The following is a 12,420-nucleotide window of genomic DNA, read 5'->3' as shown; positions in this document are numbered from 1 at the left end:
CCTGTGTCCTCGTGCCTCTGAAGGACACAACACCCCTTCCCCCCGGATTGCGCACGCGTAGTATTGTAGATAATTAGGTCGTCGGTGCGTGTGCACAGATCGTCTTAAAACAGGTGTGTCCATCGACCGAGGAGGAGTGGCGAGCTGTTGAGGTGGGCGAATAGGAACCACAGCGAGGACAGGAAGACCAGCCCCACTGCAGGAGCGGCGGTGAATGGTAAGTCAGCCGTCGAGATCGCAACAGGTGACACTGGTTGGGCTGTCGGTATTTTTGTAACTGTTTGCTGGCAGGCGGCATCCGGGTTGCCAACAGGAGATGGTGTGGACAGCAGGATAGGGGCCTTCTCTGCTTCGCGACAGCGCAGTTGATTTATAAGGTGGCACCATAGTCTCCCATCAGCGAGTTGGCCCCTGTAAGAACAGGGCCCAGTTATCTCTGCAATGCAGCCTGGCAGCCATTTGGGGTCGCCTGCAAAGTGCTGGGCAAATGCCCCCTCACCACAAAAAAAAAGACCTGGGGGGGGGCAAGGTGGAAATCATCAGGGTGGTACTCAGGGTGGAGACGGTCCAAGGTGGTCCTGAGCCTGCGGCCCATTAAAATCTTAGCAGGGCTCGTGCCAGTCATGGGGCAGGGCGTGGAGTGCTGAGTGTGAAGGTACGTGGTGATTTTGGTGACCAAGGAAGTTATCCCATGCGCTTGAGGGCTTCCTTAGCCGAGCGCACAGCTCGTTCGGCCAAGCCATTTCCCGCAGGGTGAAATGGAGCAACCTGAGCGTGATGAATGCCAAGGCCTGCCAAGTAGGTTTGGAAGGTTTCGGACATAAATTGAGGGCCATTATGGGAGACTAGGATGTCTGGCAGACTGTAGGTTGTGAATAGGTTGTCCAAAATTTGAATGGTGGACCCTGAGGTGGTACTTCGCATGGGGAAAAGTTCGAGCCATTTTGACAGGGCATCTACAACAATAAGGAAAGTGTGGCCCTCGATGAGACCCATGCAGTCAATGTGAATATGACTCCAGGGCACTATGGGGAGTTCCCAGTCCCTGTGTGGAGCAGCAGGAGGCACCGCGTGCACACACTGACAAGAAGGGCATTGTTGCACCCATTTCGAGATGTCGCCGTCCATGGAGGGCCACCAGACATAGCCACGGCCAAGGGATTTCATCCGCACAATGCCCGGGTGGCCCTCATAAAGGCGGGTTAAAATAGATAGGTAGAGGGTGGTGGGAACTACAACACAGGAGCCCCAGAGGAGGCAACCCTGCATAATGGAGAGTTCATCCCTTTGGTGAAAATAAGGAAGGAAATCAGGGTCCTTGAGACCTGGCGGCCAACCCCTGTGCACAGCGTCCAGCACCTTGGAAAGGACAGGGTCCTTCAAGGAGAACTGGGTTATGTTGGTGGCAGACAAGAGGAGGTGTAAGTCCTCAATGAGGCAGATAGACGTAGATAGGGCAGGGTCAGAGACTAACACAGGCAGTGGGCAGCGGCTCAAGGCATCCGCATGCCCCATGTGTTTGCCTGGCCTATGTGCCAAAGTGTAGGAATAGACGGCCAAGAACTCTGCCCAGCATGACATGCATGGAGAGAGAATGGGAGGGGTAGGTTGATTTCCTGCGAGGATGCCTAAAAGGGGTTAATGGTCAGTCAGGAGTTGAAAGGGATGACCATACAAGTAATGATGAAAATGTTTTACACCCGCAACAGCAGCCATAGCTTCTTTATCCAATTGACTATAATTACGTCCAGGCTTAGATAAAGTGCTGGAGTAAAACGCAATAGCGGCCTCCGACCCGTTGGGGTATGAGTGGCTCAAAACAGCCCCAACCCCAAAAGGGGAGGCGTCACAAGCAAGAATGAGGAGCAAGGTCTGATTGTATTGAACCAAGACGGGGGCGGAAGTTAGCAATTTCTTGACAGCCGCGAGAGCATGCACCTCGTGGCTTGTCCAGATCCACTGAGCGGAGCTCTCCAGCAACCGATGGAGCGGCTCTGCTACAGAAGCCTTATGGGGGATGAAGGAGGAATAGAAATTTAAGAGACCCAAAAAGGCTTGTAATTTGGTCTTATTGGAGGGTGTAGGAACCGAGGTGATGGTGTCGATTTTAGATGGCGTAGGGTGGATGCCATGTTGGTCGATTTGAAATCCCAGGAATGCACCCCTAATTGGCATTTGGAACGCTTCAAATGGAGGCCGGAAGCACGGAAATGGCTTAAAACGGCCCGTAGTTTGTCGACGAGTCCTGGTCGGTCAAAATACGGGACGACCCCAGGAATGCCATGGAGCAACCACTCCATCAAACTTTGGAAAATGCTGGGTGCAACGCTAATGCCAAATTGTAGGTGGCAGCATTTAAAAGCACCGCGATGTGTGACTATAGTCTGTGTAGCCGCGGTGGCATCGTCAACAGGGAGTTGCTGGCACACCTGCACTAGATCTAGCTTGGCAAACACCTTTCCCTGGCCCAGAGAGTGCCAGTTGTGCAAAACAGGTTGGGTAAGGGTGAGCCTGCAGCACCTTATTCACGGTAGATTTAAAGTCAGCGCAGATCCGTATGGATCCATCAGGCTTAAGGGGGATTACAATAGGCGTCTCCCACTTGGAGTGGTCAACTGGCTCTAAAACCCCTTGGGCCAGGAGCTTATCAATCTCTGCATCGACCTTTCCTTTTAATGTGAGTGGAACCTGGCGAGCCTTAAGGCATATGTATGCCACCTGAGGGTCCAGATTCAGGGAAATAGGATTGCCTTTATAAGTGCCCAAGGAAGGGTGGAACACATAAGTGAATTCTTTAATTAAGGACTCGAATCCATCCCCCAGGAGGGTTGAATGGATGCCAGTGATAGAGAGCCCTAAAGCCTGGAACCAATTCAGCCAATTCACAAGGAAACGGCCGTAGCCCATGATAGGGATTGGTTTCCCTGATAGTCCTTTAAACGGCAGTGGAAGGCAGCAACTGGTGGGACTGGAAGTGAGGGAGGAGGCTGCATAATGTGTCCCAAGAGATGATAGACTTCGCAGAACCCGTGTCCAGTTCCATGGAGCAGGGCTGGCCTTCTAAGGAAATCTAGAGGTGTAGCTTACCACGACCACCCAAGGAAGTGGATGCAGAGTCAATGGCCTACTCGGAATGGGCATCTTCTGTGTCATCAATGGCAAAACAATTTTGGTGCCGTATTGTTGATGAGATGGAACCACGGTGGGTGGATGAAGAGTCATCCCCGGAATGGTGGTGGGGGGCGGTGGAGCAGCTGGCCGCCGCAATGTGCCCTTTCTTTCCGCACCTGAGGGGGTTCGGGAGTTCATGGCTTCCATGACAGCCATGGACCTGACTCAATTGATTCAGGGCCTGACACACGAGGGAGGCCACACCTTGGACCTTGTTTTTGTCTCTGGCCAGTGGTTGAGTGATCTGGGAGGAGGGAATTTAACCATCACTCCCCTGTCATGGTCAGATCACTCACTCCTCCGACTTGACTTCCCTGGTGCTACCCCCCGCTGCGGGGAGGCGGAACCGGAAAACACTAGATGGTTCCACCCCAGGCGCCTGATGGAACCAGATAGGTTCCAGATGGAGCTTGGGCCACCTCCTGTAGCCCTGACCCGCCCCCGGGTAGAGGGCCTGGTGGTCGCGTGGAATAATGCGACTACCGGGGCCTTGAACCGGGTGGCGCCTTTGCGGCCTCTCCAGCGGCAATGATCCACCCTGGCCCCTTGGTTTACTGAGGAGCTAAGGGTGATGAAGCGCCGCAAGAGATGCCTAGAGAGTCGTTGGAGATCCTCCCGTTCCGAATTTGACCGAACACAGGTACGAACCCATTTAAGGACGTACCTTGTGGCATTGAGAGCGGCCAAACGTCAATATTGTGCCGCTCTCATTGCATCCGCAGAGAACTGCCCTGCTGCCCTGTTTCGGGTGTCTCGCTCCCTCTTGTTTCAGAGGCCGCGGGAGGCCCCTTTACAGGGTAGGGCAGAGGAATTTGGGAAATATCTGCAGGATAAAATCGCTCAAATCCGGAAAGATTGGGTCCCTTTCAGTGGTCTGGTGGAGATGTCCGCGGCGAGTCTTGAGAGACCAGTCTGGAAGGAGTTTGACTTGGTTGCCATCGAGGATTTGGACAGAATGCGTGGACGACTGAGACCTACCACATGTTTACTGGACCCGTGCCCCTCCTGGCTTGTACTGGCATCCTGGGAGGTTACACGTGACTGGCTCCTGGGCCTAGTGAACGCTTCGTTGGGTGAGGGGTCTCTTCCGGCCGCCTTGAAAGAGGCGGTGGTGAGACCCTTGCTCAAGAAGCCTTCCCTGGACCCTACTGAGCTGGCCAATTATCGTCCTGTCTCCAACCTTCCCTTTTTGGCGAACGTTGTAGAGAGTGTGGTGGCTTATCAGTTTCCATGACATCTGGAGGAAAATGATTATCTAGACCCGCGCCAGTCTGGCTTTCGCCCCGGGCACAGCACAGAGACGGCCTTGGTCGCGTTGGTGGATGATCTCTGGAGGGCCAGAGATAGGGGTTGTTCCTCTATCCTGGTCCTATTAGATCTCTCGGCGGCTTTTGATACCATCGACCATGAGAGCTCAGAGCGGGCAAGGATTCGTCGTTGTAATCTTAAGTCCTTGAGTCCATAAATGAATTGCTCAAGGAGTGACTCATCCAAGCCGCCGAACTCACAGTGGATGGCGGCGGCTCTGAGGGAGGCAATGTAGTGGCTGATGGATTCTCCCTCAGACTGGACACTTTTCAAAACTGCTGCCGCCGGGTGAAATGGGATGGGGTAGGATCATAGTGGGACTGGAGCCTTGTAAGGAGCATATCCCAAGGAACGGTGTGTACCGGGGTCAGTGCGGCAAGAGCCCGAGCCGTAGCGAACATGTCAGGGCCACAGTAGTTGAGGAAAACTCCACGCTTTCACTCCAGGGGAAGCCCAATGAGATCGTGAGCCTGGAGAAAACATTCGAAGTGCTCAAGGAAAGTGTCCCAAGATTCTGCCTCAGGGCGATAGGCAGCAAACACAGTAGTAGTGGCCATAGTATATAAGTGCAGCAGTTCTGTGGAAGTCACCAGTTTTGTAGTCTCAGTTAACGCATCAATAACTGAGGAGACAGCTGCATTCAATAACTATTTATTAACGGAACAGAACAAGCCCCGCCTGACAGCTATTTATACGGGAGCTGTCAGACGGGGAACCAATGAGAGGGCTGCATTTGTCCCGCCAGCCAGCAGGCGCATCTGGACCAATCAGGGCTACTCCTGTGTCCTCCTGCCTCCGAAGGACACAACACCGTGGGCTGGTACTTCACTATTTCCATGGCAACCCTGCGGGCCAGATCTAAACACCCCATGGGACAGATCCAGCCCCTGGGCCTTGAGTTTGACAGCCCTGTCAATAGAAATGCTACCAAATAGAAAATAAAAATACTACAATTTCATTAACACAGCTTGTCTCACATTATTTTCTTCTCTTAGAGATAGCTCTGGTTTCAGAAACAGTCCCTTTCCTGACTTATTTGGAGCCATTAATCTTAAAGACAGTGGATACAATAGGAAGTTATGCCAAACTGTGGTTTCTTGGCCTGTTTACTTACTCTCATTAAAAAAAAAGGCTTAAGTGAAAATGAGGGGACAAGTCTGCTATAATAGCAGCACACAGGCGCCAACCAATTCTTACTTTTGAAAACAAATGGCTCCCAGTCTTTTTTGATGATGACAGGAGAAATAAATGTGGGATGTTGTAGATTTTCCAGTAGTCTGTTTACTAATGACTTTTCATTAAAAGTAGTGGTATCAACAAAAATAGCATTTTCTGAGAGCGGTATACTTAAACTAGTACTGCTATGAATAAAGCCTGACAACCTAGTCTAAATACAAATTTATGCCATTTATTTCATAGTGAGCTATTGGTGAGTGTTCATCTTATAAAAATCTAGGATAATTTGATGTGGTGGCTTAATTCTCATGATAATTGTCAACTTATGTTCAAGAATAACCCATTTAAGAAAAAAAGATGCCAACTCAGTTAAAGTTGGCAGTTTTTAGAAGGTAGCTGTTTCACAACTGTTTATTTCATTAGTTTAATTTAGAAATACATTTGTAATGATAAGTTCTGTCCACAATATATAGAACAAGCATAGGTAAAGAGAAATTGTCGCCAGTCTAGGTACTATCACTGAAATGCAGAAATCCAGATGTCCATTAAGTGGCAGCAAAGGGAAACAGAACAAGCTTAGATCTCAGTGGGCTTTCTGTGGTCCAGTTTTGGTAGCCTTAGGCTAGTCAGCCTGTGGCCTGTTAATCACCAGGGGGTTAAATAAGGCTAAGTTCTAACAGTTATTTTGATTAAGCTTCTGAAATGAACAGCAAAAAAGATGAGCAACCAAAAAGTCAACATGATCATCAGGCATGAATAAAGGAAGCTGTGAGAGAAGCAGATTGTGTAGAAATATAATTACTGGGCTAGTTAGCTGTATGCCATCTGACATTGATATCTTGATGATTCCTAAACATGTGGAATTAACATGTGAGAGAAGATATGGTATAAGAAGGCATTTGGGAGGAAGCAGGGTTTCCATTTTGTCTTTTTTTTCCGTCACCCATTTTGCAAATATGCATGATGTTCATTTACATTTTTGAATGTGTTACTTTTTTGAATAAAACCAGAAAAGATTTTTAAACATGTAATATAATATATTGAACCCATCCACATTTTTCTATTTCACTGTTGTTTGATTGGCACTAAAACAAGCTATAGCTAATGATACCTCATAAAGAGATGGCCCAACCAGGAAAGAAACTGAGGAAAAATATAGAACCAGGAAATAAATTATGCCATTTATTTCATAGTATATAATATTTGATATTATATTATTTCACATAATATGTTCATTAAATTATAGAGAGAAGAGATTTAAGAGACACACAGAAAGAGAAATGAATTGCAAAATATTCCTGCCAAGGCCAATGTGTCAGTCTAAGACACAATTTTGTACCTTCATAGCCCTAATAAATCAAATGACCATGAAGTGGTACAAAGAGTCTACCAAACTTTATTCTAAAACAAATGATCCTTAGAGCCTTATATAGAGGTAAAAATCTCACAATACATTAATGTGCCTATGGAAATTCTCAGTCATCTATGTCACGGTTATACAATACAATACAATACAATACAATACAATAGTAGAGTTGGAAGGGACCTTGGAGGTCTTCTAGTCCAACCCCCTGCCTAGGCAGGAAACCCTATACCGTTTCAGACAAATAGCTATCCAACATCTTCTTAAAGACTTCCAGTGTTGGGGCATTCACAACTTCTGGAGGCAAGCTGTTCCACTGATTAATTGTTCTAACTGTCAGGAAATTTCTCCTCAGTCCTAAGTTGCTTCACTCCTTGATTAGTTTCCACCCATTGCCTCAGGTGCCTTGGAGAATAGTTTGACTCCCTCTTCTTTGTGGCAACCCCTGAGATATTGGAACAATGCTATCATGTCTCCCCTAGTCTTTCTTTCTATTAAACTAGACATACCCAGTTCCTGCAACCATTCTTCATATGTTTTAGTCTCCAGTCCCCTAATCATCTTTGTTGCTCTTCTCTGAACTCTTTCTGCACCGACAATCTTCGGTTGTCCCAAAGATGCTTTTCTAAAGGTAACTGGACTTTCTTTGTTTTTTCCTTGAAGAAGTTTCACTTCTTATTCAAGAATCTGCTTCAGTTCTTCAGAACTTCAGAACTGAAAAAAGCTTCTTGTATGCGAAGAAAAACATTTTCAAGTAACAAAAAAAGACAGTCCAGTTACCTTTTGAAAAAGCATTTTTGGGACCATCCATTAATGTATTTTACTACTTATCAAGAATACATAGGAATTCAAACTGTTCCCTCTGGGTCTCAGTCTGGATGGATATATTTTGCATAAAGAGATAACAGAAGCTTAACTACCTACTTCTACCTCTCCAGCTAAAGTAGTATAACAGGACTTGCTTTATTCGGTTTGATATAGAGACTAATGTGTCACGCAATACAATCTAATAACATGGATAAATATTTCACTGATAAAAATTGTTCAGCATTCATATCCCATAGCACAAGCAGTGAGGCATATGCTGCTGAAATAATATATTAATAAAACTACAGAAACACAGCAATTAACTCACTCAAAGTTGAAATGGGGAGGAAAGCAAAATAAAGCTTTTGTGATTTCTCCTCCCTCCTTTTGTGACTCTTAATATATTACCCCAAAGAGAGTGGAGGTAAAGCAAATCATTTGCATTGTAAAACATAATAATTCATCTAAAATTCAATGCATCATTAACACAGCCTTTTGTTCCATCATACTAATTACTAATAAAAGTGCAGTCTCCAATATATATCTCCAACTGATTACATGCTAATCCATATAGTAAACAAGAAGAGACCACGCTATTGCTGCCAAAGGAATGCATTTTGCTAGAGGTCATTGAAAAAGGAACTCAAATTACTTCTGATATTAATGTTGAAATTGTTACAAGCATTTGCAAAGATTTATTAGCCCCGTGATCCACCTCGTTCTACAGTTTATTCAACCATAAGCAAAAGGACAGAGTAAAGTATTATGCTGGGATACAAAATCAGCAAAGCAGTCTGTTAATGATGAAAACAGCAAACACACTCTGAAACAGACTGAACAGAATGCACATCATAGTTTTGACAAAACAGACACAGAACATAAATGGTTGTCAAGGAAAAAGGATCGACTTACCCTCAGACCAAAACGAAGGAACTTCTCTTCTCTGACTTGCCTGTTCAGCTCCTACAGGTCTAGAGGGATTAATGCTAACAATAAACCAAGATTAAAGGGGAGGAAAGCAGGAGGCTCCTTTCATGAGATCACAGCTAAGCAAGCTCTTACGGGGTGATGACTTAGCAGTAGCATGCACTTCTTGGTGGGTGTTTCTGTAACAATAATAAAAGTGGCATTTTTACACTTGTCCTTAACACACTCCAAGCCCTTTTATATGTGGAGTTGAAGGGTGCTTTTGAATAGTAAAAACAGCATTTGATACATATCCCTTTTTCTTGCTTGCTAGGATTATAATACACCCCCCCCCCCCCGATGGCACATATTTCTGCCAATGCAAATTTCTGGAGGCTGAAAGGCAATCCATGGTGCTGAAATCAAATTCCAGTCTAAAAACAAAAGGATCAAGGAACTAAACACAGAATCTGTTTTCATTGCATAACTTGAACAGAAACTAGGTATCCAAACATACCCACATGAACAAATACACAATATTCTATCCTGTCAAATCTATGCCATTCAAATTAAAAGATGCCACCAATAATGACAAAAGATGGAAAAAAAAATAAGCAATATGGCTATTGTACAATGGTATATTATTTTAGATCCAGTGTGGAGATTATATTCATTTTTGAAATGCACAGATTTAATTTCAGAAGAAAGGAAGGTTTATCATTGACAAATGGTTAGGTAATAGTGAATGAAATGTACATTAAAAAGATTCAGAGATAATATTATTTCACACAACCAAATTCTAATAAAATTTTGGGATTATAGCCAGACCTAGTCTAATTTCATAATTCATGCCAAACCATAATCTAAATTATGACCTTTAATGTCTGGATACCTACATCATGCTGGGCTAGAACCAAACAAGCAACATTGTAGTTTAATATAATATATAAATCATAGATACATTTAAGTGGTCATAGTTTCGAGACTTGAATCTGGCAAAAAGGATTGGATTCTTCCCACATGCAATTCATCCACTGATTTACTGGATGATGACAAACGATAAATCTTTAGAAACTCTGTCTACCTCCATTCATTTGGAAACCTAGAGCAATGAACAGAAGTTTGGAAGAAGAGGCAGGAAGAAACTTGGTTCAACATATTATTAGCCTATGAACCTCAGGTCAAGAGAACTTCAGTTCCATTGAAATCAGTCAGACTTCAATTAATCATAACTCAGGTTGCATGAACTTCAGTGAATCATTTGTAAGCATGACTAAATCCAGATTCACGACTACATTTAGCTTTACATTATACTTAGCATTATTATTCCTTCGTCAACTCTGTAGGGAAGAGGGTATTTTTCTTCAACAGAAATCAGTATACACATTTTAGAGCAGATGTTCTCTGTTTGTACAGTCATACTTCATATTAATGATAAGAAAAGGACTTTACAACTAATATAACCTTTTTTAAACAACTTCACTGGCTGTCATTTAAATGTAATTGAGGGCAAAGGGATAATATTAATCACTCTCCATACTATTACATTCCTATATCTGAGAGCTAACATTAAGAAATATGATATTTATTATTTAAATTATGGTTATATTTTTTCCTAATGTGTGATCAAACATTGCCCTCTAGGGGTGAGTGCTGGGCAGATTTCAAAGCTCAACGTTTCATGATTTTAGCCATACTGTTTGATAAAAACAATGTACCGGTAATTTAATTTTTCTAGCTTTCTTCTAGCTTGTGTCTTATATAAAGAGAATTAAGAAAGTACATTTATCTAACTGAATTAATATTAGCTCTGAGTTTGTGTACATGTCATGGATTTTAATTAGAAATAGTACAGGAGAAAGACATTAAGCCTTTATTCTTCATCATTAAAGGTAAAGGTTCCCCTCGCACATATGTGCTAGTCGTTCCCAACTCTAGGTGGTCCTCATCTCTGTTTCAAAGCTGAAGAGCCAGTGCTGTCCAAAGATGTCCCTGCAGTCATGTGACTGGTATGATTAAACACCGAAGGCACACGGACGGACCACACTAAAGGTTGTCCCTATTTTTCTACTTGCATTTTTACATGCTTTCAAACTGCTAGGTTGGCTATTACTTCTCAATAAAACCAGTAGCTCTTCCGACTTCTCTAAACTAATAATATTAGAAGAATCTCTAATTTAAATCTATATAGAAAAGGGGGGGATATTGTCATTAAAACTCCTGCCATTGCTATGTGATGCAATTTAATAGGACAGTCTTGATTGTTACAGAAGCCATAAATAACGTTTAAATGGTATTAAGTTAGTAGAAAATGATAATGAAGCAGATTGCCGACTGCTGAATTCAAATTGCTACAAAGTAAAGAAAAAATATTCTGGGAAATCTTGTTGTTCAAGACTTCTTGTAAAAACTTCCTTCACTTTTAACTTCTCCCTGAAGCCATTATGGAAAAGTTACCACTAGGAAGTCCCTTAAAATAAAATTCGATTTTGTTTTTATTTACTTCTCTAAGCTCTTTTAAAGCAGTTTATTTAAGAAAGTTCAAACCAAGCCAAGAGTCTCAATATTTCATTAATCCCTGGGTTGTTCCTTTAATTCCAAATTCCAACAAACCTGGAACCTGTTTTTCAAGAAGAGGATCAGTGAAATGAAAAGGAAAAGGAAGGAAAGAACAAGTGAGATATTAATTAGATTAGTGAAAGCATCTTCATTTTCCCACAAGTATTCAGCACAATGTGTAGGAATTGGAGGGCACAGACTGGGACCTAGCAATGAAAATAAACAAGATGTAATACTGTGGCTATCATTGTCACCAACCCTCCCCTCCCTGCAATTTTCATTGGAAGGGGAAAAAAATCCCTGCTTCACAGAAGACCTATTTTTACAATGCAATTTGTAAGACTACATGGCTGATCCCCAAAGTGGATCACAGCACAGGGTAATAGATTAAATCCACACTAGCCCCAGGAGAGTCTTCATATCGCCTTTCTATTGTCAGTTGTTTTTGAAGAGAAAAATAAAAGCCTGTAGCATTCAAGGACTAATGATATGATTAATGCCACCTCACATTAGGATGGCCCTGAAAATGTTGCAATTTAATGGTGATGGTTCTCCAAGGACTTAGCAGGGAATCATTTCAATCAGTCAGCTGAAGTTACTTATCAGCTCAGATCTCAGAAAACCCACTATCAATGAGAACAAGTATTTTCTTTTCTTTTTTCTTTATTCCTGTGCTTTATGGAGAGTGTTGGAATAAAGAGATTTATGGAGGAAAGGCTTCAGATTGTTTGGACCATGATATACTTGTATTTGAAATTTAAAGGTACAGTATTTCCACAGTATTTAAGTCCAATAAAAGGCGTAAAGCTAATTTGGAGCCAGTCATATTTCCTTCTACCCCTACCAAGTAGATGTGGTATATTTTTTTCCCATTAAAAAGTCAAATCAATTGTCTGTAACAGAGGTGGCATTTTAAACTAAAATCTGTTTAGAGGAGTAAAAAGAACCTTAGACTCTAGACCAATGATGGTAGGGTACAGAGAGAAAGTCTATGGAAATTCTCAATTATCCAGGTCATGATTGACCCAAAGGTACATTTTCCAAAAGTCAATTGGATTTTTTTTCCCCCTTTGAAAAATGTCGCTTATCATCCAAGAAGTTCTAATTGACTGGAGACAACAGAAGGATTT

General features: G+C 43.3%; 1 protein-coding gene across 1 annotated transcript in view; it reads right to left on the bottom strand.

The window, feature by feature from the left end:
* Window positions 1–8,881, bottom strand: part of CAMK1G (calcium/calmodulin dependent protein kinase IG) — a 47,097-nt gene extending 38,216 nt beyond the window's left edge. Inside the window, exon 1 of the mRNA XM_081948054.1 lies at window positions 8,738–8,881. The gene's annotated coding sequence lies outside the window, so the exon portion shown is untranslated. The remainder of the gene's footprint in view (window positions 1–8,737) is intronic.
* Between the last annotated feature and the right edge of the window lie 3,539 nt (window positions 8,882–12,420).

The sequence above is a fragment of the Natrix helvetica genome (genome assembly GCF_964273705.1).
Source record: "Natrix helvetica genome assembly, chromosome: 3".
NCBI lineage: Eukaryota > Metazoa > Chordata > Lepidosauria > Squamata > Natricidae > Natrix > Natrix helvetica.
Note: the sequence above shows the minus strand (reverse complement) of the source record. Positions and strands in the feature narration are given on the sequence as shown.